Here is a 27,087-nt window from a genome sequence, read left to right as displayed (position 1 = left end):
GGTGGGGAGATTCTGAGTGGGATGCTCTCCTGAAGATCAGTGTGGACTCAATAGGCCAAATGGCATGCTTCCATTGCCATGATTCTGTGATGACATGGGCGTAGAGATAGGAGGAAGAGGAGGAGGAGGAGGCCATTCGGCCCTTTGAGCCTGCTCCACCATTCATCACAATGATGGCTGATCATCCATCTCATTAGCCTAATTCTGCTTTCTCCCTATAACCCTTGATCCGATTTGCCCTAAGTGCTATATCTGGCTGCCTCTTGAATATATTCAATGTTTTGGCATAACTACTTCCCGTGGTAATGAACTCCATTCTTTGGATGAAGAAATGTCTCTCCATCTCCGTCCTAAATGCTCCACCCTGAATCCTCAGACTGTTACCCCTGGTTCTAGACACACCCACCATCAGGAACATCCTCCCTGCATCTACCCTGTCTAATCATGTTAGAATTTTATGAATCTCTATGAGATCCCCCCATCACTCCAGTGAAACCAATCCTAACTGAGTCAATCTCTCTTCATACATCAGTCCCGCCATCCCCATAATCTTTGACCTGATTTGCCTCAAGTGCTATATCTGGCTGTCTCTTGAATACATTTAATGTTTTGGCATGAACTACTTTCCATGGTAATGAATTCCAAGGCTCACCACTCTTTGGTTGAAGAAATGTCTCCCCTAAATGGTGCACCCTGAATCCTCAGACTGTGACCCTGGTTCTGGACGCACCCACCATCAGGAACCTCCTCCCTGCATCTACCCTGACTAGTCCTGTTAGAATTTTATAAGTCTCTCTGAGATTCCACTCCCCCCCCCCACCTCATCTGAACTCCAGCAAAAACGATCCTAACCTCGTCAATCTCTCCTTATACGTCAGTCCTGCCATCCCTGGAATCAGCCTGGTAAACTTTCGCTGCAACCCCTTAGGAGCAAGAACATCCTTCCTCAGGAAAGGAGACCAAAAGTGCACACAATATTCTGGTGTGGCCTCACCAAGGCCCTGTATAACTGCAATAATTCCTGCTCCTATACTCAAAGTGTCTCACAGTGAAGACCAACATACCATTTGCCTTCTTTACCGCCTGCTGCACCTGCATGCTTACCTTCAGCGACTGGTGCACAAGGACACCCAGGTCCCATTGTACACTCCCTTCTCCCAATTTACAGCCATTCAGGTAATAATCTGTCTTCTTTTTGCTTCCAAAGTGAATAACCTCACATTTATCCAAATTATACTACTTCTGCTGTTGATTTCCCTACTCACACAACCTATCCAGATCATGCTGGAGGCTCTCTACATCCTTGTCACGGTTCACCCTCCCTCCCAACTTTGTGGATAGGACTTGGGCAATTTTCCACATTGTCAGGTAGATGCTAGTTGCTGTACTGGAATAGCTTGGCTATGGGCACAGCAAGTTTCGGAACACAAATCTTCAGTACTATTGCTAGATTGTTGTCTGAGTCTGTAGCCTTCACAGTATCCAGTTTCTTGATGTCATGTGGAATGAATCAATTTGGCTAAAGACTGGCATCCTGGGATCTCTGGAAGAGGCTAAATTAGATAATCCATGCAGCATTTCTAGCTGAAGTTAATGGCTTGTGAGGTGCAAAGTGCCAAGAGCTATGACCTACAGTTGACAGGAAGTTTATAGAAAGGGCTATGATATACTGGATTTAATTCCTGCATGTGGCCTTGGAATACATGGAGTGAGTGACTCCACCTGTGAGGGTGGGGACTTCAGAACTCACCAATGTTAGGATTTTAAATAGAAAGCTCATGGTACACAGACTCATGTACTGTACAGGATACAGACCTGTGAGGTCCTATTCCTTGGCGACTATAATGCATTGCCCCATTCTGTATGTTGCACTTTCTTGCCACAGACATCACTGGCCAACTCAGAGGGGAAGGTGAAAGAATAGGGATATTGTTTAAGGAGGGCTAAAGGTGTCAGCATGACCCAATTCCATGTATTTTGCCTTTCGCTCCCGGATGATGCGACCAGCTCTCAAAGCAGACTATCCACAGAAGTTCATCGGTGGTCATGACTGATGCTTTAACAATAACATTCAAGATTACACAAAGAAACTGAAAAACACAGTTGCATCAATGATATTTATACAAAAATGCAAATTACAATCCATTGTCACCCATGCCACCAAAATGCTCTCAATAGATCTTCATCTCCCTCACATAATGTCTTTGTGTAATGGCTCTGCAGTTATGGCAGAGGGAGCCTGCTCAGCAGTGGAGTCTATGGGCCCATAGCAGTGGAGGTTTGGTATGGTGACTCTGATGCACTTGTGTCTGGACAAGCCAGACATGCTGAGGGTCTGAGTGAACTTCCGAGGGTTGCAGGGGAGCAGGCAAGGTGAAGGTTGAGGGCCTGGTTACCTCTGGGGTTTCCTAAGGAGAGACATCTGAGGGGATTGTACGTGCCTCCTTCTCCAGCTCGGTTCCAACGCTACAGGGCCCTCTTCTAGCTGGGACTAAACAGATGCCTGGTCTCCAGCAGTTTTGCAAGAGCCTGTGGTGTTCCTTCCTCAGTCAACTCTGGAGCTGTCAATGTGAGGTGCTCACCAGATTGTACTTAACACGCTCAAAACCTAATGTTCATACTGAGGTGTCAGTATCTGGATTGGTATGAAGTCAGAAGGCAGCCTTGGCTTTGCTTCCTCTGGGGTTTCTGTATGCTTAACTGTAAAGGTCCAGGAAGTGGCTTCATGCTTGGCTGAACGTATTGATGTTGATGATGGAGATGCTGGCAATGTCTGTAAGACAAAAGAGAGAGAAAACGTGTCGCAGGCAATGGTTAAAAATGGTGCAATGAATGATAATGTGAGAGTTACAGTGAAAGGAAGAATGGTACTTATTCAATTGAGGGGATATGGATGTCACAACATCCACACAAGAGCAGTTCTGGTCTTTCCTTGTGATGGTTGGTGTTCTTTCCTCGTGGGGGATAAGGAGCTCAATACATGGCAGCACTCCACCCCCTGCAAGCTCGCTCTGCCCCATTATGGGCTGCCTTCTCCTGTGTTGAGAAAAAGGGAGGCATTGAGTGAGATCAAAGTGAGTGGCATGTCTATTAGAACTGGTGAAGGTAGACAATAAGCGGTGAGATGTTCTAAAGGAGTGAGTAGGCAGTGCAGAGGGCATGCAGGATTAGTGGGGGCAGGAAAAACGAATGAGGGAAGATGTAGCAGGCAACAATGAGAGTGACAGTTCTTGAGCCTAGGTGGAAAGAGCATGCAGTAGCAGGGATAAACTGAGTGTGAGCTAGCAGAGAGAACTGTGGATCTTACCGTGATGAAAACAGAGGTCATTGATCTTCTTACTCTTCTGTTAGCCATTCTCAACACCATGCTGACCAAGATGGCAACCTCAGTACAGGCTGCCAAGATCTGGTGGTGCAGCCTCCCCTGCCTCTCCTCCAAGAAGAGGAGGGCCCTCCTTCTCCTACCTCCCCCCCCCCCCACCACCACCTCCCCCTTCAACCAGGCCCTCCACGTCCCTGTAAGACAACTGCAGTATCATTGTCCCATTTTCCAAAATCTTCCAGAAATGTCCTTGATTAACCAAGTTAGCTTCAGATTGTCAGTGCCCATCCTGTTGCACAGCTGCCATTAAAGAATGGCATGGCCACTGGGTTTAGTGGAGAGTGAGTAGTGAATTATTCTGAGAATGGTGAGGTAGGGTTGGAATAGGACATGAGGAATGCCACAGGGACAGGATAGGCAGTTAGGCAACAAAAAAAGAAATTACTGGAAAAACGCAGCAGATCTGGCAGCATCTGTGGAGAGAAAGCAGAATTGACATTTCATGACATTTCAAAAAGTTAATTCTACTTTCTGTCACAGATGCTGCCAGACCTGTTAAATGTTTCCATCAATTTCCATTCTTGCTTCTGATTTCCATTATCCATAGTTCGTTCAGTTGTAATTAAGATATAGTGAGAGAATGCAGTAGGCACTGTGGTGAAAAGCCCTCCAAATTTCCAGTAGAATCCGCTAAGTCCCAAAAATCAGAGCACCTCTTTCTTCGGGGATGGTTATGGAAATTCCTCAATGGCCTTCATCTTTGCGTTCCTTGGGTCAACGTTCCATGTCCAATGTTATGCCCCAAGAACGTCACCTCTGCTTCGCGAATTCTGTTTTCTTTAAGTTTGTTACCAGTTTTGCTTTATGTAATCATTCAAAGAGCTCTGCCAACTGCACCATTTGATCTTTCTATGAATGACTGAAGATCATTATTTAACTTATTTTGAGTCACATCGAAATCCATGTCATCTGGATTTGATTCTGCACAGAAGTAACTAACAGCTGTTTCTCCAGTTCCCTGTCTCTACTTTAGTAAGGTTTCAACATATTCATATGACATGCCCACTACAGTTTTTTCCTATCTGGAATCTTTACCAGATAGTTTACCTGACTCAACTTCTTCTCAATTTGATAGGGACCACTAAACCTGGCTTTGAAGGGATCTTCTACCACTGGTAACAACATTAATATATCATCCCCACAGGAAAATGTCTCATTTCCGTGTTTTTATCTGCCTCCTGCTTCATTTATATGCTATTCCCTCTTCAGGTACTGTTTAGCTAATTCAAGTATCCGGTTTAATCTCTCCCTCACCTCAGACACATAATTTAAGTGCGAGATCTCTGACTTCGATCCTATCAATTTTTCCTTAATTAGTTTCAAAGGCCCTCTCACTTCATGTCTGAATAGTAACTCAAAGGGAATAAACTGAGTAGATTTGTTTGGGTATCTCTAATGGCAAACAATACAGATGGGATCCCTTTATCCCAATCATTTGGGTAATCCTGACAGTACTCTTAATATGGTCTTCAGGGTGTGTTTGCCACCTTTCCAAGGCTCTCTGGGATTCAGGATGGTGTAGGGAATGCTGTTTGGTTTATGGCACACCAACTCCCTGGTTCTGACACTGGGCTTGTGTCATGAGATGTGGTGTGGTGTACAAAACACAGGAGGCAGATGTTTCAGCAGCAAAGAAAACTCTGATTTTATTAAAACAAGCAAAATTGAAAATCTGTACAATAACTGAAGAAGAAAATGAATATTTCAAAAAAATCCAATGTTACGGATCAAGCAAAGTGAGACTTACCTGACAGCTAATTAGCACTGAAAATGTGTTGTTGGAAAAGCGCAGCAGGTCAGGCAGCATCCAAGGAAAGGAGAATCGATGTTTCGGGCATGAGCCCTTCTTCAGGAATGAGGAAAGTGTGCCAAGCAGGCTAAGATAAAAGGTAAGGGTAAGGGACTTGGGGGAGGGGCGTTGGAAATGCGATAGGTGGAAGGAGGTCAAGGTGAGGGTGATAAGGTGAGGGTGATAGGCTGGAGTGGGGGTGGGGGTGGGGGCGGAGAGGTCAGGAAGAAGATTGCAGGTTAGGAAGGTGGTGCTGAGTTCGAGGGTTGGAACTGAGACAAGGTGGGGGGAGGGGAAATGAGGAAACTGGAGAAGTCTGAATTCATCCCTTGTCGTTGGAGGGTTCCTAGGCGGAAGATGAGGCACTCTTCCTCCAGCCATCATGTTGCTATGGTCTGACGATGGAGGAGTCCAAGGACCTGCATGTCCTTGGTGGAATGGGAGGGGGAATTGAAGTGTTGAGCCACGGGGTTGGTTGGTCTGGGTGTCCTAGAGGTGTTCTCTGAGCACCCCAGTTAACCCTTGCAGACCCGACTTGGTACTGTGGGTTTAAAATGACAGAGAGCTGGGTGACAGGGGAAAGGGGAGAGAGAGATAATTCTAATCCCAGGGTCCTATCCTGCCTCCCATCCCTATAGGTGCCCTGTATTGTCAGCCCCACAGCCCACCCTTCCTATCCTATCTAACTGTGCTGGAACAGAGGGTCTTGATGACCTTATGCTCACCCCTGAAGTGGCTTCTGTTGGCTTGGATGAGTGGTGGATGTCGCTGGTGCTGCCCTGGTCAGTATCTGAGCTCTCTGGTTGCTTCTGTCCCTTCTTGTTTGTATGTGGAGGTTCATGGATAAGAAGATCGTTTGTCCTCTTTCTTTTCCTGAGCCTGTGATGTTTACAGTGTGTGACTCACTGTGACTGGCTGTGGCTGATTCTCTCAACTCTGGCCAAACCTCTTGCTGAATACAACCTCCCTTTGAAATCAGCGTTTCTCAGTTATACCGACTGTAGGATCCCCTAATCTCCTGCCAATTCTGGATTTGATTACTGAGCTGTTCCTCTGCTTGGGGATGAATAAGCCTCCCGATTATTACATGAGTTGTGAATAGTTCTCCAATAAAAGTGAATTGGTTTCCAGTAGTATTGAATGTCCAGTATTTCTCTTGGATGGATGTAGGTTAAAGTTTTACTGGTAGTGTAAGGCCTTCACATTTAAAGGCAAACAGGTTTGCATGTAATACAATGGTGTGGAATGTTCAGTATCTTTGTGTCCGAGCAAAATGATTAAAAGATTAGATTACTTACAGTGTTGGAACATCCCTCACCCCAACCAGTCCATACCGACCCTCCAAAGAGTAACCCACCCAGACCTATTTCCCTCTGACTAATGCACCTAACACTATGGGCAATTTACCATGACTAATTCACCTGACCTGCGCATCTTTGGACTGTGGGAGGAAACAGGAGCACCCGGAGGAAACCCACGCATATAAGGGGAGAATGTGCAAACTCCACACAGAGGCTGGAATTGAACCTGGGACCCTGGTGCTGTGAGGCAGCAGTGCTAACCACTGAACCACCATTGAATGATTTTGCATTTTTGTAGACTCCAGAATGTCTCAGTTGTTTGAGCTGCAGGCTGGTGTTCATTGTCTTTAGCTGAAGTGTTTGTGGGGGCCTTCCTTTTGCTTTACAAGCTAAATCCCATTCCAGACAGCTGCCCCTAGGCCTAGTCTGTCTCAGCCAGAGTCGTAGAGACATACAGCACAGAAACAGACCCTTTGGTCCAACTCGTCCATGCCGACCAAATATCCTAATCAAATCTAGTCCTATTTGCCTATATCTGTCTAAACCCTTCCTATCTATATACACATCCAGATGTATTTTAAATGTTGTAATTGTACCAGCCTCCACCACTTCCTCTGGCAGCTCATTCCATACATGCACCAGCCTCTGCGTGAAAAAGTTGCCCCTTAGGTTCCTTTTAAATTATTTCCCTCTCACCCTAAACCTATGCCATCTAGTTCTAGAATCCTCCACCCCAGGGAAAAGACCTTGTCTATTTGCCCTATCCGTACCCCTCATGATTTTCTAAACCTCTATAAGGTAATCCCTCAGCCTCCGACACTCTGGGGAAAACAGCCCCAGCCTGTTCACCCTTTCCCTATGGGGGGAGACCAGAATTGCACACAATATTCCAAAAGTGGCTTAACCACTGTCCTGTACAGTCCCAACTCCTATAGTCAATGCTCTGACCATTAAAAGAAAGCATACCAAGTACCTTCTTCACTATCCTATCTACCTGCGACTCCCCTTTCAAGGAACAATGAACTTGCACTCCAAGGTGTCTTTGTTCAGCAGCCAGGACCTTACCACTAAGTTTATAAGTACTGCTCTGATTTGCCTTTCCAAATTGCAGCACCTTACATTTACCTAAATTAAACTCTATCTGCCACTGCTCAGCCCACTGGCCCATCTGGTCAAGATCTCATCGTATTTGGAGGTAACCTTCTTCGCTGTCCACTACACCTCCAATTTTGGTGTCATCTGCAAACTTACTTACTATACCTCCTATGTTCACATCCAAATCATTTAGATAAATGACGAAAAGCAGTGAACCCATTACCGATCCTTTTGGAACACCACTGGTCACAGGCCTTCAGTCTAAAAGGCTACCTTCCACCACAACTATCTGTCTACTGTCAAGCCAGTTCTGTATCCAAATGGCTAGTTCTCCCTATATTCCATGAGACATAATCTTACTAACCAGTCTATCATGAGGAACTTTGTCAAACCCCTTACTGAAGTCCATACAGTTTACGTCCACCGCTCTGCCCTCATCAATTCACTTTGTTATTTCTTCAAAAAACTCAATCAAGTTTGTGAGACACGATTTCCCACCCACAAAGCCATGTTCACTATCACTAATCAGTCCTTGCCTTTCCAAATACATCTAAATTCTGTCCCTCGTGATTCCCTTCAACAACTTGTCCACCACCAATGTCAGGCTCACCAGTCTATAGTCCCCTGGCTTTTCCTTACCACCTTTCTTAAATAGTGGCACCACGTTAGCCAACCTCCAGTCTTCCAGCACCTCACCTGTGACTATTGATGGTACAAATATCTCAGCAAAAGGCCCAGTAATTATTTCCTTAGCTTCCCATAGAGTTTGAGGGTACACCTGGTCAGGTCCTGGGGATTTATTCACCTTTATGCATTTTAAGACATTCAGCACTTCCTCTGTAATATGGACATTTTGCAAGATGCCACCATCTATTTCCCAACATTCTATATCTTTTATGTCCTTCTCAATACTAAACACTGATGCAAAATACTTGTTTAGTGTCTCCCCCATCTCCACACATAGGCTGCCTTGCTGATCTTTGAGGAGCCCTATTCTACCCCTAGTTACTGTTTTGTCCCTAATGTATTTATAAAAACGCTTTAGATTCTCTTTAACCATATTTACCAAAGCTATCTCATGTCCCCTTTGTTTCCCTGATTTGCCCTGATTTCCCTCTTAAGTATCCTCCTGCTGCCTTTATACTTTAAGGATTCACTCAATCTTTGCTCTCTATACCTGACATATGCTTGCTTCTTTGTCTTAACTAAAACCTCAATTTTTCTAGTCATCCAGTATTCCCTAAACCTACCAGCTTTTCCTTTCACTCTAACAGGAATATGCTGTCACTGGACTTTTATCCATTTCTGAAGGCTTACCATTTTCCAGTTGTCCCTTTACCTGTGAACATCTGCCTCCAATCAACTTTTGAAATTTCTGGCCTTCCTCCAATTTAGAACTTCAACTTTTAGATCCAGTCTATCCTTTTCCATCACTATTTTAAAACTAATAGAATTATGGTCGCTGGCCCCAAAGTGCTCCCCCACTGACACCTCAACCACCTGCCCTGCCTTATTTCCCAAGAATAGGTTAAGTTTTGCACCTCCTCTAGTAGGTACATCCACATACTGAATCAGAACATTTCCTTGTACACACTTAACAAATTCCTCTCCGTCTAAATCCTGAACATTATGGCAGTCCCAGTCTATGTTTGGAAAGTTACAATCCCCTCCATAACCACCCTATTATTCATACAGATAACTGAGATCTTACAAATTTGCTTCTCAATTTCCCTCTCACTATTAGGGGGTCTATAGCACAATCCCAATAAGGTGATCATCCCTTTCTTATTTCTCAGTTCCTCCCAGGAATTTGGAATTTAGATGTATCCTCTCTGAGTACACCCGTAATGTTATCCCTTATCAAAACTACCACTCCCCCTCCTCCGTTACCCCCCTTTCTATCCTTCCTATAGCATTTGTATCTTGGAACATTAAGCTGCCAGTCCTGTCCATCCCTGAGCCATGTTTCTTTAATTGCTCTGATATCCCAGTCTGATGTTCCAAACCATGCCCTGAGTTCATCTGCCTTCCCTGTTAGGCCTCTTGCATTGAAATAAATGCATTTTAATTTATCAGTCCTACTTCACTCCCTGGTTTGTTTCTGCTTGCCCTGTTTGTTTGACTTGCTTCTTTTCTCAACTGTACCAGTCTCAGATTGATCTCTTTCTTCACTATCTCCCTGGGTCCCAACCCCCACTTACTAGTTTAAATTCTCCAGAGCAGATCCAGTAAATCCTGCTGGCATATTAAGCCCCTTCCAATTTAGGTGCAATCCATCCTTCTCACACAGGTCACTTCTACCCCAGCAGAGATTCTAATAATCCAAAAATGTGAATCCTTCTCCCTTGCACCAGCTCCTCAGCCATGGATTCATCTGCTCTATCCTCATATTTCTACCCTCACTAGCATGTGGCAGTGGGAGTAATCCAGATAATACTACCCTCGAGGACCTCTTTTTTAAATTCCTGTCTGATTTTCTACATTTTCCCTTCAGAAATCATCTTTTTCCCTTCCTAGGTTGTTTGTTCCAATGTGTACAACTGCCTCCTGCTCGTCCCTCTCCCCTTTGAGAACAGGGGGATCGAGTTTAAGAGCCGCGAGGTTTTGCTACAGCTCTACAAGTCCCTGGTGAGGCCACACTTGGAATATTGTGTCCAGTTCTAGTCACCCCACTATAGGAAAGATACAGAGGTTTGAGAGATTGCAAAGAATGTTTACCAGGATGCTGCTTGGACTGGAGGGCTTGCCTTATGAAGAGAGGTTGACAAAGCTCGGATTTTTCTCTCTGGAGAGAAGAGAGGAGACCTGATCGAGGTATACAAGGTAATGAGAAGAATGGATATAGCCAGAGACTTTTCCCCTGGGCAGGATTGACTGGCATGAGGGGTCATAGTTTTAAGATATTAGGAGAAAGGTATAGAGGGGATGTCAGAGGAAGGTCTTTATGCAGAGAGTTGTGAATGCATGGAATGTGTTGCCAGCGGTAGTGGTGGAAGCAGAGTCATTAGGGACAAATAAGCGACTGCTGGACAGGCACGTGTAGCAGTGAATTGAGGGGTGCATATGTTAAATTGTTTTATTTCATATTAGGATTAAACCTCGGCACAACATCGTGGGCCAAAGGGTCTGTTCTGTGTTGTACTTTTCTATGTTCTATGTTCTATTCTACATGCTCACCGAGATTTCCTTGATCCTGGTACTAGGAAGGCAACACACCATTCTGATTCCTCGCTGCCAGCCACAAAAACATCTGTCCGTGCCTCTGACTAGAGAGTTCGCTATCACAATCGATGGTTTGAAACCTGACGTACCCCTCACTACATTAGAGCCATTCTCGGCACCAGAAACCTGGCTGTTTGTGCTGCATTTCCCTGAAAGTCCATCACCCCTTACATTTTCCAAAACAGCATACTTCTTTGAGATGGGGATAGCCACAGGAGATTCCTGCTCCCAACAAAATGGAGGCTTGTGACTCTCGAGGTGAATCCCTTTTAAATGGGAAATTTACCTTCCCGGCAGTCCCTGCTCCTCTCTCCCTCTCTCCTCACAGCTTTGGAAACAATGAGGCTTGACTCTTAAGCGAAGTTCCTTTTAAGTGAGAAACCTACCTTCCGGCAGCCTGTGCTCCTCTCTCCTTGCAGCTCCTGAAAAAATGGACTCCCTTAACTTCCTTAAATAGTTTAGCAGTAAAATTACACCCTTAGACTGACTGAATCTCCCCGAGTAGCCCATACTGGGTAAAGAAAGCTAACAACTCCTCCACCAACCTTTTTGCCTTAACACTCTGTAAATAGAATTGCTTCCAGAAATCTGGTAGACACATCCATTCTGGTTCACAAATACTGGTTCTCACTTTTAGTTCTAGGGTGGAGATCTACACAATCAATCAAAACCCACGTGAAAGGTTCTTCAAATGTAGAAATTGGCAACAAAGGTACTGGTTTTAAAACACAACTACATCCTTATGCAGTGCGGGCCAATAGAAGTGCTTTTGTACCTTAGTCTAATTGATTCTGTCTCACATCTAGATGACTTCCTACTGGTAATTCATGAGCTATCTGTAATCCTTCCTGTCTGTATGGTATCGGCAAAACAATCTGATGCACTTCTGCCCATTTCTCTTCTGCACTGACCTGCCATAGTCTCCATTTTGTTTTAGGATTCTACCCTTAAGATAATAACCCTTGGGAATATATTCTGATTCCTTTTCTGAGTATGCATCATGATATAGATCTTTTATCATCTCACTTTCCTCTTGTAAGTCCATTAGTCTTTCAGGACTAAACACCTCTGCCTGACGCTCTACCTGTTCAGGTTTTTCCTGTACCACCACATCAAACAGGGTGTCAGCTAACTGAACCTCAATTCCTTCCTCTTTTTTCCTTCTTGCTGTAACTTATGACAGTGGGATCTTGTTACTACACAGTCTGGAAAAAAATTCCAGGGTATTTTTTTTTAACTCCTCAGTTCCCTGATTTTCCTTTGACTTCTCCAGCACAAGGGGCATCACTCCCATCTTGGACCCTGCTAGGTTGTTTCCAAGGACAAACTTTATTCCTGGAACTGACACTCCACTCCCACTGTTACTTCCCCAGTCTTGATTAGGCTCTCCAACCTGATTTTACAAGGGTGAAAGCTAAATTTCCATCCATCTATTCCACAAATTATCACCCTGTCAGGTAACAGTCAGAAAGAGTGCAAATACTTTCATCTCCTGCTTTTAGAGACTGACCAGATCCTGTATCTCTCAAAACTGTAACTTGTTTCCTTTCTCCCCCGATCTTCATCAGTACATTTTACCCATACAGGTGAAGCCTTTATAGAGATCGGGCACTAACTCATTACCCAGCCCCTTCCTAGACTGTGCACTCTCCTGCAGCTTCTAGACTTGTCTTGGGATTTCCTTTACTACTTCCATTAATCCCACTGGTTTAGTCTCTTTTACCATATCTTTTGCCCCAGTGCCTTCATTCAAGGACCAGCACAGGTACTGAGCATGTCCCACCTTACCACAGTGGAAACACCTGAGGCCTTTCACCTCCTTTTCACCCCTTTGGGTTTCTTTTTTCATCTGTGGTAAGCTATTTCTAGGGTGACCTACTTTTTCTTTGGTAGTGGGAGACCCTTCTTCCAATTTCCAACCCTCATGGGATGAAATTCCTGTCGGAAGGTAAATTTCGCCTTATGCATCAGTGCATATTCATCCGTCATCTCTCCAGCCCTTCTCACTTCTTGAATTTACTGTTCATCCAAATAAGTTCTTATCATCTCTGGAAGTGAGTTTTTAAACTCTTCCAGCAGAAGAGGCTCTCCTAAAGCATCATATGCCTTGTCTATCTTTAAGGCCGCACTCATCAATCAAAATTGCTATGTTTAATTGTTTTGAACTCAACACAAGTCTGACCGGGTTCCTTCTTTATGTTTCTGAACCGTTGTCTAAACACTTCTGGTACCAATTCATCAGCACTCAAAACAGCCTGTTTGACATTGCAAGCTCTCTTGACCCCGCATCTGACAGCGCTGCAAATATCTCACTAGCCCTGCTTACCAGCTTAGTCTGAACCAGCATTACCCACAAGGTCTCTGTTCACTCCATCTACCTAACCAATTTTTCAAATGAAATAAAAACAACTTTGACATCTTTCTCATCGAAATGTGGCAGCATTTTAACATAGTTGTATACATCCCTACCTTCGTCTTTCATCTCCATCCTGTTAACTTGACTTTCCTGACTAATTTACAACTTCTGAAGTTTAAACTGTCTCTCCCTTACACCTCTCTCTCTTTCTCTTTGCTCTGCTAAGAATCTTCTCTCTGCAGTTGAATTTTAGCCATTTCCAAAGATTCTCAGCACATTTAAATGCTGGGCTATTTCAGTAATAACCTCATCTTTTTTCAAGCTCCAGCTTGTCTCCCAATTGCAGCAGCTTTCCCTTGCTCACCTTCCAAAGGCACTTCTTCAACCCCCAGAAAACATTTAGTAACTAAAGTGCCATTTTTCTCACTCTTGATCTAACCAACTACTAGCAGCCGAAATTAAACAGATTTTTCTCACCTAAACATCTAGGACACTACTCATTTTAACCTAGTGTTAAAATCTGCTACAACCTTTTGTACCCCAGATCTGTTCAAATCTTGGACCCGATCCATCCAGATCCGCCTAAACCTGTCCAATTCCTGGATAATGGGCCCCCAAACTGTTATGACACGGAGGTTATAACCCCTCTGCTGATTAAAACCAAACACCCAGAAAAGCTCGCCTCACCTCTTAATCTGCTAAAATTATGAATGAGAGAAAGAGAATTTTCCACTATTTAAAGAAACAATAACAACTTATTTTCCTAACTCGAACAGTTAACACTAAACAAAGACTACTAACAAATTCCAAGTCTCCTTTTTCTTAGCTAATTACTATCTGACTCCAACTCTGTAAAAGTGTTGCTCCAATAACAATTATTAAACTCAAATCTATACAGTCTCTTCTGCTGTCTTCCTTCTGGTCTTCTGAGTCTGTTACTTCCTTCTATCTTTCCGATTCTATTGTCTTCTCCCTGGGTCATCTTCTTAATTTTTACTGCTTTTACAGGAAAACGTCCCTTCTGAGATTTCTTTACGAGCAAGATGTTTATTTCTTTGGATGGCATTTGTTCTCTGGCTCTACAGCAGTTGCTCTGACCAATTTTCAAAATGCCTTTGTTATATATCCCCAAAATCATTCCTTCTCATTGATCCAGTGTTGTCAGTGCAATAAATACAAATTCAATTATGTTTTAGTATCCTGGGCAGTTTAAGTTAATTGGTTAAATTTGAATTGTTGTCAAAACAGCAACCAAACCTCAGGTATCCATTTAACAGCTAATTGTTACATGAATCTATTTTGCAACAGCCAGTCTTTTAGCTGTTTTGTATTCTGCCAGCTGTGGCTATTTAAATTTACTTTAAAGTTCAGAAAACACTCACTATCTTAAAATGACCATACGCTCTTTCAATTTCATAACACATTGAGTATGTTCTTAATACTCTACCATCATTTCTCAAACAGCTTTTTCACTGAACTGTTTACCCAGCCAACTCTGCCCTCATTAATTTGTAATTACCCTTATTCACTGGTAATTAACCTGGGGATGTCTCAACCTAATGATACTGTTGCTGGACTAGTAATCCAGAGAGTTAGGTAATGTTCTGGAGACTTGAATTCAAACCCGACCAAGGCAAATGGTGCAATTTGAATTCAATAAAAATCTGGAATTAAAGTGATGACTATGAAACTACTGTTGATTGTTCTAGATAGTTGCCTCACCCTTTTATTTTGTAAGTGTATGTTTCTCCTCTAATCCCTCCCCCCACTAATTAGTTTAAAGCACTCTTTAAAGCCTAGATATTTCCTTCAGCAAGGGTCTGGTCCCAGCACAGTTCAAGTGAAGAATGACTGGGGTAGAAAGGTTTCTTCTACCCCAGTATTGGTGTCTGTGGCCCATGATGCCAAATTCATTTCCTCCACACCAACTTTTGAGTGACACATTGAACTCCTTAACTTTATTTCTCCTTTACCGGTTTGCCCACGACTTCGTTAGTAATCCAGAGATTTTTAGCTTTGAAGTTCTGTTTAATTTAGCTCCTAACAGTTCAAATTCTTTCAGTAGAATCTCCTTTATACTTCTATCAATGTCAATGGTGCCAACCTTGACAATAATAGAATCCTTCCTCCCCTCAATCCACATTCCTCTCCAGCCCCAGGGAGATGCCCTTAATCCTGGACAGGTAACACAGAAGCAAATAGAGTAGGTGAGAGATTAAAAAGCTTTTTGTTTGAAGGGGAGGCAACTCCCTTTTCTTCAATTGATGCAGTCAAACCCACAACAAGGATTTTGCGGAGGAAGGATTTAAGAGTTTGTAGCAGAGAGTTCAATGAAACTTGGTGTTAGTAAACAGGATAGATGGAGAGTATATTTTCATTCTACAAAGCCCAGTTGGAGTGTAACTTGATGTCTGAACTCAAGGGAGTCAGAATCATTAGTAAATTATTTATGAACAGAATTGATTTACCACTAGGGAATGATTATTTGAAATGATATTTATAGTTTTGCCTTCTGATCATGTAAAGTCCAAACGAAGGTAAAGAAACAAAACAATTCTGGATATCTTTGCATCAAGTCTAGTAACCAGATTAATGATTAAACAAAGTCCCTCACCAGAGGTCAACGTATTAACTCAACCATGTGACAGGGTAGCTGAAACCCTAAAGAAACTCAAAAGAATTGTTTATCATGTCATTGTTCATTGAAGCTCAGAATGACATTAATAGTAGGGCCCTGGAAAATATTGTCAAACAGAGAAACCTGTGGATCCCGTACGTTGTTCCTTGAAAGTGATGACACAGAAATATAGGGTGGTGAAGACGGTGTTTGGCATGCTTGCCTTCATCGTCAGAGCATTAAGTACATTTAAGACATCAAGTTATGGCTGTACAAGATATTGGTAAGGCCACATTTGAAGAGCTGCACACAATTCCAATCACACTGCTATGGGAAAGATTTTATTAAACTGAAAAAGGTGCAAAAATATATTTACAAGGATGTTTCCGAGACTGGACAGTTTGAGTTATAATGAGAGGCTGGACAGAGCTGGAACGTTTTTCCCTGGAGCGTCGGAGGCTGAAGAGAGACCTTATAGAAGTTTATAAAATCAGGAAAGTTATAGATAAGGTAAATAGCTAAGGGTAGGGGAGACTAAAGCTAGGGGGCACAGTTGTAAGGTGAGATTTAAAAGGGACCTGAGGGGCAATATTTTCACACAGAGGTGGTGCTTATATAGAACAAACTGCCAGAAGAAGTGGTAGAGGTGGGTACAATTACATATTGGGACTTTTGGGACAGGTGCATGGATAGGAAAGGTTTAGAGGGATATGGACCAAACACGGGGCAAATAGGACAATTCATTTTAGGAAATATGGTCGGCATGGAAAATGTTGAGCCAAAGAGTCTGTTTCCGTACTGTAAGACTCCATGGCACTAGATCCAGTGTTAAATAATTTTGTATATAAGGAAGCTTAGGCTGAAAGAGTTCCAGAGTACAATTATATTGAAAACAGAGCTCTGATGAGGAAGTGAAGACATCCTCACAGAACTGCAAATTAACAATGGATGGATATTCATCAGGAAGTGGTACCACCCAGACATTGTAAGGAAATATTGTGAGTAGCCCATGAAATTCCTGCAGCAGGACATGCAGAAATACAGGAAATGCAGACATCAATAAATAGGTTTTTTGAATGGCCAAGACTCTTAACATCGTCAACTGGGCTGGCAGTGTGATGTATCTGGGTGTCCTAGAAGCTGCAACAAAATAAAATGATCAGGGAGACAGCCAAACTCTGCTGTATCCTCGTGATAATGCTCTGACCAATCTGAATCTCCTACCTGGTTTGAGAATTAAGATTGACTGTTAACTGTTTGTGCTGTGTCTCTGTGCTAATGATGTCCCAAACAATCAGCACCCTTTTTTGCTCTGTTTAAATTGTGTCTCTTTTTATTCATGTCTGTTTCTTAAGTCCTGGTTCTGATGAACTCATGAGTCCAAGTCAAGATGGTGAGTGGTTTTGAGAACAATTTGCAGATGATGATGTTCTAATGTATCTGCTGTCCTTGTCCTTCTAGATGGTAGAGATTGTGGGTTTCAAAGATGCTGCCTAAGGATCCTTGATTAATTTCTGTAGTACATTTTGTACGCTGTTACTGGTGAGGGATGAAATGAATGAGGATATGATAGCACAGTGGATATGATGGCACAGTGGTTAGCACTGCTGCCTCACAGCGCCAGAGACCTGGGTTCAATTCCCGCCTCAGGCAACTGTCTGTGTGGAGTTTGCACATTCTCCCCGTGTCTGCGTGGGTTTCCTCCGGGTGCTCGGGTTTCCTTCCACAGTCCAAAAATGTGCAGGTTGGGTGAATTGACCATGTTAAATTGCCCATTGTCTCAGGTGTAGGGGAATGGGTCTGGGTGGGTTGCTCTTCGGAGGGTCGGTGTGGACTTGTTGGGCCGAAAGGGCCTGTTTCCACATTGTGGGGAATCTAATCTAATGAGCTACTTTGTCCTGGATAGTGTCAAGCATCTTGAATGTTGGGTCTGCAAGGGGGGAGTAATCCATCACAGCCCTGACTTGTGTCTTGAAGACAGGAAGTAGGTTTTGGAGAGTTAGGAGGTGATTTACTCAGCCTTTAATTCCTGGCCTTTGACCCACTCCTTTTGTTGCCTAATATTTATGTAACTAGTTTCCTGTCAAGAACTAGAGGGCATAGGTTTAGGGTGAGAGAGGCAAGATATAAAAGGGATCTAAGGGGTAACTTCTTTCATGCAGAGGGTGGTTTGTGTATGGAATGAGAGGGGTATATGAATAGGAAGGGTTTGCAAGGAAGGATATGGGCCAAGTGTTGGCAAATGAGGCTATATTAGGGAAGGATATCTGTCCAGCATGGACGGGTTGGACCGGAGTGTCTGTTTCCATGCTGTACATTTCTATGACTCTAGTTCAGTTTCTAGTAAATGATAACTGTAGGATGTTTGTAGTCGGGAAGTAGTAATGACAATTCCATTGAATACTAAGATGATAGCTAGATTCTGTCTTGGTGATGGTCATTGCCTGTACCTACGCAGAACACCTTTAAGATAAAGGCGGCAGAGTGGAACATATAGAAGTTAAGAAATGAATTTTAGTTTAAAAATTAAAATATAGGACCTTACCCAAGCATTAAATAATTTCCATGTATTTTACAACCCTGCATTAGTTGTGAATTACTTTGTTATGAAACCTTACTTGCACAATTGACAAATATTTGTCGATTTAGGATTTTTGATTATCTAATGAAATATCAGTATTTGTTCTTCAGCTCCAAGAGTGAGAGTAAAATAATTTAAAATTTGAAATATTTTGCTTTCTACTTTATGATCAAATATACCTTGTTTAAACCTGGAAACAGCTGCTAATTGGGCTTTTTTGGGAAAGTGATAATGTACCTATCTTTGAGCCGGAAGCCTGGGTTCAATCTCATTCATACCTGAGGTTTGTAACAACCCCGCTGAATGCACTCGAATGGCACCCCAGCCAAAAATTTCAACATTCATTCCCTTCATCACCAACACATTGTGATGAGTTGGGCCAAAGAGTCTTTTTCTGTGCTGTTTGACTTCATGACTCTGGACCCAGTGTCAGTACCATCTACAGTAACTCACAAGGCTCCTTGGCAACACCTTCAAAATCCTCAATCTTTCCCACTTAAATGGAAAGGGCAGCAGACACATGAGGACATAACATCCTGATTTGGACCTATTGCTGTTCTTTCATTGTCACTGGATCAAAATCCTAGAATTTCCTACCTAACAGCATTGTACTTGTACTTATGCCCCCAAAACTGCAAAGGTTCAAGAAAGCATTTTCCTCTAATCTCCTCTAAACCACTTGTACCTTTCCTTACCTATATGTCCCCTGGCCACTGAGCCCCCCAGCAGGGAAAAAGTCTCTTTCTGTCTACCCTATCTCTTTCTCTCTTAACTTTATACATCTCAATCATGTCCCTTCCACCACTGAGCCACAAGATCTCCAAATGCAATTTCTTCAATCGTAAAACAAGTCTATGAAAAGGACAATGAAAGCTTAGCTGGTATTTTGGATAATCTCCTCAAGATAATTACTCCCACTCAAATTGTTAGCTTATGCAATAATATTTTGCTGCTCAGGCCCACAGAATCCACGCCTGTTCCCAGTCACCTTGGAATCTACTGATTGGACAGTGGGCAAATTTCCAACAGAAACATCTGAAATGCTTCAGGAATGAAAAGGATGTGAGCAAAAGTTGCTCATTTTCTCCCACAAATCCAACATTTCAAAAGTGCTTTAGGTGGAGTAGCCAGCCACTTACTTAACAAAACCAATAGCAAATGTTAACCCTTGCCCAAGACCTGAATTCCTTTACTGCCAATTAATAGAACAAAGAACAATATAACACAGGACCAGGCCCTCCAGCCCACCAAGATCATATGCCTCTCTAAATCAAAAATACTTTGCTTCTACAAAGCCTGTATCACTATTCCTTGCCTTTTCAAACATCTGTCAAGATTTCTCTTAAATAATGTACAATGTCACTTAATTTGTTGAATATTAAAGCTGCCGTTGTACACAAAATTAAACATTGTGCTCCAGGAGTTGTTTAACTAGCACTTTGTGCATCTGGTGCCTCAATTCCAAACCCTATGTGGCAGAAGTGGGTACTGCAGATGCTGGAGATGAGAGACAAGATTAGAGTGGTGCTGGGAAAGCACAGCAGGTCAGGCAGCATCCTGAGAATAAAATTTTCAGGCAAAAGCTCCTGATGAAGGGCTATTGCTCGAAACATCAATTTTCCTGCTCCTCGGATGCTGCCTGAACTGCTGTGCTTTTCCAGCACCACTCTAATCTTGACTCCAAAACCTATGTGACAATGCTGTCACTTTATCAAGATAATTTTGTCCTTGAGTTTTTTTTAAGAGAGGTCTTAAAGGCAGAGGTGCCAAGGAGTCTAGAAAGAGCGAAGTTTAACAATGGCAAAGGAATAGCCAGTTCTCCCAGTTCAGGTTTTTTTTCTAGTTTGGTTCAGCTGTGGCATTACAAAACAATGAAGTCCAGGAAAGGTTGCAAACTTCAGTGGACCTGAGCAGCAAAATATTATTGACTGACTTTCTCACTGAAATCTCTGGATGTTATTCCCTCCTGCCTGTAAGAATCTGTGTTTCAATTCATCTTTTAGTCAAGAAGTGTGTGTATGGATCTTACTGGATTGGAACAGTTCCTTAGTTAAATTGCTGTATCAGATTGTTTAAGTTTTCCATTAATTAGGTTATTCTAAATTCCGTTTTCTTTTGTTCATGTTTCAACTGTAGTGTTTAAATAAATTCTGTTTTGCTTAAAGTCGAGTGGTTTGACCAGCTGCATATCACCTCTGGACTATCCATTTCATGTCTGCCTTTAAAATAAGAAAGTTTAGGCTACCTTTTTAAAATATTTTGAGGCGGTCTGGCTTGGTCCATGACACCCAGCATTTACTTTATAAAGGTCGGCAACATTGAAAAACACTCTTTGCCCCTCCAAGCCTGTGCTGGTCAAAAACAAGCACGTAAGTATTTTAATCTTATTCTGGTCCTCTGTATAAGGCCAGCATTCCATTAGCCTTTCTGATTGCTTTCCATACCTGTCATGGCATTTTACCTTGGGTATTTTCTGGAATAGCTCTGTTATAAATCTTTTAAATGACAAGCAAATGGAAAGCAAGGTTCCTTCAACGCAATCTCCATCAAACACTCTGAGGGCAGGGTCAGTATGGGGTTAGATCCAGTGTAAAACTCACTCCACTGTATTAGATGAGAAACGAAGGGAAAGTTCCCTCGACACCATCCTCAACAAACACCCCCAGAACAGTAACAGCATGGGGTTAAAAATGGAATAAAGCTTTCTCTACCCCTCAAACTCAAAATAAGTTGGAAATAAAATTCCCTGACTCTTTTGAACTGAAAGTAAAGTTCTCTTGAACCATTCCCATCAAACAGCTCAGGGACAACAAGAGGTTAAAATACAGAGTAAGGATTCTTCTACTCATCTGAACTCAAAGTAAGTAGAAAGCGAAGTTCCCCAACACTATCCTCATCAAACAGTCCTTGGACAGAGACAACAAGGGGTTAAAAGAGAAAACTTTCCTCCATTTGCTTGAATCAATGTAAACTGAATGTAAGGTGCTAAAGACTTTTTTTTAACCTCTGATAGTTGTCAAGTAGAGTCTGCTAACAGTTCAATATTGCCATAACAATATTGTCTTAATATATCCAAGCTCTTTGTGCAAGATGTTGAGGATGGTGGAGTCGAAGCATGGAATTTACCAATCACATTAGACGGTTTATCCTGAACGGCCTTCTAAGTATCAATAGTATGCGCATGTATTTGAGATAGCAGGATGTCATGAAGTCATTTAGTTTTTAACAACACAGAAAGAAACCCTTCGGCCAAGCATGTCCATGTTGGTCACCAAACATCCATCTATTCTAAACCTATTTTTCAGCACATTGTGTCTCAAGTCTTCATCTAAATCGTTCTTAAATGTCTTGAGAGTTGCTGCTTCAATCAGCTTTTTAGTCAGTGAGTTACAGATACCCACAGCCCTCTGGGTCAAAAATATTTTTCTGAAATTCCTACTCCCTACATTAAAAAGTTACCCTGACTAAGGGGTCAATGGAGAGTTTTTCTCTATTTTCCTTGTCCATGCCCCTCAGAACTCTGTATACCTCAGTTAGGTTTCCTCTCAGCCTTCTCTGCTCTAAGGAAAATAACCCTAATTTATCTAGTCTCCCTTCATCACTGAATCACTCCAGCCCAGGTAACATACAGCGAATCTCTTCTGCGCTCTCTCTGGTATAATCATATTCTTCCTATAGGCAACCAAGACTGCACACAGTATTCCAGTTGTTACATACCACTGCATCATATCCTCTTTGCTGTTGTATTCAATACCTTGACTAATAAAAGTGAATATCCCATAATGCTTCTCAACCACCTTATCTACCTGTCCTGCTACCTTAAAGAATCTGTGGACAAACATACCAAGATCCCTCTGATCCTCTGTACTTCCTAGGGTTCCACCATTCAACGTATACTCACTTGGCTTTTCTACTGAAAAGACATCTACCAAAATGCATCACCTCACACTTTTCAGGATTAATTCCATTTCCCATTATTCAGCCAATCTAATGAGTCCTGTTCTATTATCCTGTTGTCTAAGGCTTTCCTCCTTGCTCTTTACCTCGTCACTATTGTGGTGGTAGTAAAGAGCAAGACTGTGGTTGTGGAAGGTCAGTCATCTCAGCTCCAGGACATCTCTGCAGGAGGCCCTCAGGGTAGTGTCCTAGGCCCAACAACCTTCATCAATGACCTTCCCTCTGTCATAAAGTCAGAAGTGGGGATGTTTGCCGATGACTGCACAGTGTTCAGCACCATTCATGACTCCTCAGATACTGAAGCAGTCCATGCTTAAGTGCAACAAGATCTGGACAATATCCAGGCTTGGGCAGACAAGTAGCAAGTAACATTCGTGGCACACAAATGCCAGACAATGACCATCACCAATAAGAGACACTAACCACCACCCTTTGATATTTAATGGTGTTACCATCACTGAATCCCCCACTGTCAACATCTTTGTGGATACCATTGACTAGAAACTCAACTGGATTCACCACATAAACACGGTGGCTACAAGAGCAGGTCAGAGACTAGGGATACTGCAGTGAGTAACTCACCTCCTGACAGCCCATAGTTTATCCACCATCTACAAGGCACACGTCAGGAGTGTGGTGGAATACTCCCCATCTGCCTGGATGGGTGCAGTTCCAACAACACTCAAAAAGCTTGACACCATTCAGGACAAAGCAACCCGCTTGATTGGCACCATATATACAAACTTTCAATCCCTTCACCACCAGTGCTCAGTAGCAGCAGTGTGTACTATTTACAAGATGCACTGCAGAAATTCACCAAAGATCCTCAGAGAGCACCTTCTGAAACCCATGGCCACTTCCATCCAGAAGAACAAGGGCAGCAAGTACTTGGAAACACTACCACCTACACGTTCGCCTCCAAGCCACTCATCACCCTGACTTGGAAATATACCACCATTCCTTAACAGTCATTGGGTCAAAATCCTGGAATTTCCTCCCGACCGGCATTGTAGGTCAACTCACAGCAAGTGGAACAGAGAACATAGAACATAGAAAAGTACAGCACAGAACAGGCCCTTGGCCCACGATGTTGCGCCGAGGGTTAATCCTAATGTAAAATATAGTAACTTAACCTACGCACACCTCAACTCACTGCTATCCATGTGCATATTCCCAATGACTCTGCTTCCACCACCACAGCTGGCAACGCATTCCATGCATTCACAACTCTCTGCGTAAAGAACCTACATCTGATGTCTCCTTTATACCTTCCTCCTAATATCTTCAAACTATGACTCCTCGTATCAGTCAATCCTGCCCTGGGGAAAAATCTCTGGCTATTGACTCTATCTATTCCTCTCATTATTTTGTACACCTCAATCAGGTCTCCTCTCTTCCTCCTTCTCTCCAGAAAGAAAGGTCCGAGCTTATTCAACCTTTCTTCATAAGACAAGCCCTCCAGTCCAGGCAGCATCCTGGTAAATCTTCTTTTCACCCTCTCCAAAGCCTCTGTATCTTTCCTATAGTAAGGCAACCAGAACTGGACACAATATTCCAAGTGTGGTCTCACTAGGGACTTGTAGAGCTGCAGCAAAATCTCGCAGCTCTTAAACTCGATCCCCCTGTTAATGAAAGCCAAAACACCACATGCTTTCTTAACAACCCTATCCACTTGAGTGGAAACATTTAGAGATCTATGTACTTGCACACCCAGATCCCTCTGTTGCTCCACACTGCCAAGAATCCTGTTTTTAATCCTATATTCAACATTCGAGTTTGGCCTTCCAAAATGCATCAGTTGGCATTTATCCAGGTTGAACTCCATTTGCCATTTCTCAGCCCAGCTCTGCATCCTGTCTATGTACTGCAGCCTGCAGTAGCCCTCTATACTATCGATGACACCTCCAACCTTTGTGTCATCTGCAAATTTACTAACTCACCCCCCAACATCCTCATCCAAGTCATTTATAAAAACTACAAAGAGCAGAGGCCCAAGAACAGAGCTCTGTGGGATCCCACTCAACACTGACCTCCAGGCAGAATACTTTCCATCTTCTGTCAGTCAGCCAATTCTGAATCCAGATAGCCAAATCTCCCTGTATCCCATACCTCCTGACTTTATGGATGAGCCTACCATGAGGAACCTTATCAAATGCCTTGCTGAAGTCCATATACACCACATCCACTGCTCGACCGTCGTCAACCTGTCTTGACACCTCCTCAAAGAACTCAATAAGATTTGTGAGGCATGACCTGCCCGTCAAAGCCATACTGACTGCCTTTAATCACACTACGCTTTGCTAAATAGTCATAAATCCTATCTCTCAGAATCCTTTCCAAAACTTTGCTAACCATAGACTGACTAGTCTATAATTGCCAGGGATTTCCCTATTACCCTTCTTGAAAAGAGGAACAGCATTCGCCTCCTTCCAATCCTCCGGTACGACTCCTGTGCAAATATCCTCGCCAGCGGCTTAGCAACCTCCTTTCTTGCTTCCTGGAGCAGCCTAGGATAAATCTGGTCTGGCCCTAGGGACTTATCAATCTTAATGTTTTCCAAAATTTCTAGCACATCAACTTCATCAATCTTGATCTGGTCAAAACTGTATCCCAGCTCCTCTAAGTTTTCATTTACAACAAGTTCCCTTTCCTTGGTAAAAACCGAAGCAAAAAACTCATTTATGGGCGGCATGGTGGCACAATGGTTAGCACTGCTGCCTCACAGCGCCAGAGACCCGTGTTCAATTCCCGCCTCAGGCAACTGTCTGTGTGGAGTTTGTACATTCTCCCCGCATCTGCATGGGTTTCCTCCGGGTGCTCCGGTTTCCTCCCACAGTCCAAAAATGTGCAGGTCAGGTGAATTGGCCATGCTAAATTACCCGTAGTGTTAGGTGAAGGGGTAAATGTAGGGGAATGGGTCTGGGTGGGTTGCTCTTCGGAGGGTCGGTGTGGACTTGTTGGGCAGAAGAGCTTGTTTCCACACTGTAAGTAATCTATCTGCTCAGACTCCATGCACAAGTTCCATCCGCTATCCCTGATCGGCCCTACCTTCTCCCTGATCATTCTCTTATTCCTCACATATGAGTAAAATGCCTTTGGGTTCTCCCTAATCCTTCTTGCCAAGCGTTTTTCGTGTCCCCTCTTGGCTCTCCTTCATCCACTTCTGAGCTCCTTTCAAGCAAGCCTGTAATCTTCTAAAGCTGTGCTAGATCCTTGCTTCCTCCACCTGCCTTCTTCCTTTTGATGAGAAGTTCCTCTGTTCACATCATCCAAGGTTCCTTAATCTTACCCGTTTTTACCTGTCTCAGAGGAACAAAGTTGTGCATCACTCGCAACAACTGCTCCTTAAATAGTCTCCACATGTCTGCTGTGCCCTTTCTGTGGAACAATTGCTCCCAGTCTGTACTTCCCAACTCCTGTCTGATAGTGTCATAGTTTCCTTTTCCCCAATTAAATATCTTTCTTTGGTAACTGCTCCTTTCCCACTCCAAGGCTATGCTAAATGTGAGGCAGTTGTGATCACCGTCACCAAAGTGCTCTCCCACTGCGAGATCTGACACCTGTCCTGGCTCATTGCCGAGCACCAAATCCAAAATGGCCTCTCCCCTCATTGGCCTGTCTATATACTGAGTAAGGAACCCCTCCTGAACACACCTGACAAAAACGACTCTATCCAAACCATCTGCACTTAAGAGGTTCCAGTCGATATAGGGAAAGTTGAAATCACCCATAACAACAACCCTGCTATTTCTGCATTTTTCCAGAATCTGTCAGCCTATGAGTTCTTCAATCTCTCTACTGCTATTAGGTGATCTATAGAAAACCCGCAAATGCTATGGCTGTTCCCTTGCTGTTCCTAACCTTCCACCCATACTGACTCAGTAGACAAACCTTCCTCAACAACCTTCATTTCTGTAGCTGTGATGTACTCTCTGACTAGCAATGCTACACCCCCTACTCTTTTTCCACCCTCCCTGTTCTTTTTAAAATGTTCTAAACCCTGGAACATCAAGCAACCATTCCTGCCCCTGTGAAACTCACATCTCCATTATGGCCACAATATCATAGCCCCAAGTACTGATCCATGCTCTAAGTTCGTCACTCTTATTTCGGACAATCCTTGCATTAAAGCAGACACACTTTAACCAATCTCTTTGTTTCATTGCGTGAGAAACCTTCCTGGTAGATTCAATACATCCTGTCACTGCCCCGTTTGCAACGGACCCCCTCTCAGACATGTGGCTCTGATTCCCCCTGCCAAACTAGTTTAAACCCTTCTGAATCACATGAGCAAATCTCCCACCCAGGACATTTGTGCCCCTCCAGTTCAGGTGCAACCCGTCCTTCATGTACAGGTCCCATCTTCCCCAGAAGGTACCCCTATGGTCTAGGTATCTGAAGCCCTCCCTCCTGCACCAGCCATGTGTTAAGCTGAATTCGCTGACTGTTTCTCATCTCACTATCTCGTGGCACCAGTAGCAAACCTGAGATCACTACTCTACTCGTCCTGCTCTTCAGCTTCCAACCTAATTCTCTGTAGTCACTTCTCAGATCCTCAATCCCTTTCCTGGCTATATCATTTCCTGGGCTGCAGCGATTCAAGAAAGCAGCTCACCACCACTTTCTCAATCAAGGGCAAATAGGGATGGGCTATCTTTGCTGGCCAGCCAGCGACACCCAAGTCCCACAAATGAATTAAAAAAAATTCATGTCTGCAAACTTATTGATCATACCTCCTACATTCATGTCTAGATCATTAATGTGTACAATAAGCAGTAAGGGTCCCA

The 27,087-nt window shown here is 43.2% G+C and overlaps 1 long non-coding RNA gene across 1 annotated transcript in view; it reads right to left on the bottom strand.

Annotated features, from left to right (window-relative positions):
- Positions 1-2,218: 2,218 nt before the first annotated feature.
- Positions 2,219-27,087, bottom strand: part of LOC122558134 — a 40,681-nt gene continuing 15,812 nt past the window's right edge. Inside the window, exons 2-3 of the long non-coding RNA XR_006314059.1 lie at positions 2,872-3,036; positions 2,219-2,773 (exon numbers count right to left, since the gene is read on the bottom strand). This is a non-coding gene — a long non-coding RNA (uncharacterized LOC122558134). The remainder of the gene's footprint in view (positions 2,774-2,871; positions 3,037-27,087) is intronic.

This window comes from Chiloscyllium plagiosum, chromosome 1 (assembly GCF_004010195.1).
Source record: "Chiloscyllium plagiosum isolate BGI_BamShark_2017 chromosome 1, ASM401019v2, whole genome shotgun sequence".
Classification (NCBI taxonomy): domain Eukaryota; kingdom Metazoa; phylum Chordata; class Chondrichthyes; order Orectolobiformes; family Hemiscylliidae; genus Chiloscyllium; species Chiloscyllium plagiosum.
This window is presented reverse-complemented; position numbering and strand designations above follow the sequence as displayed.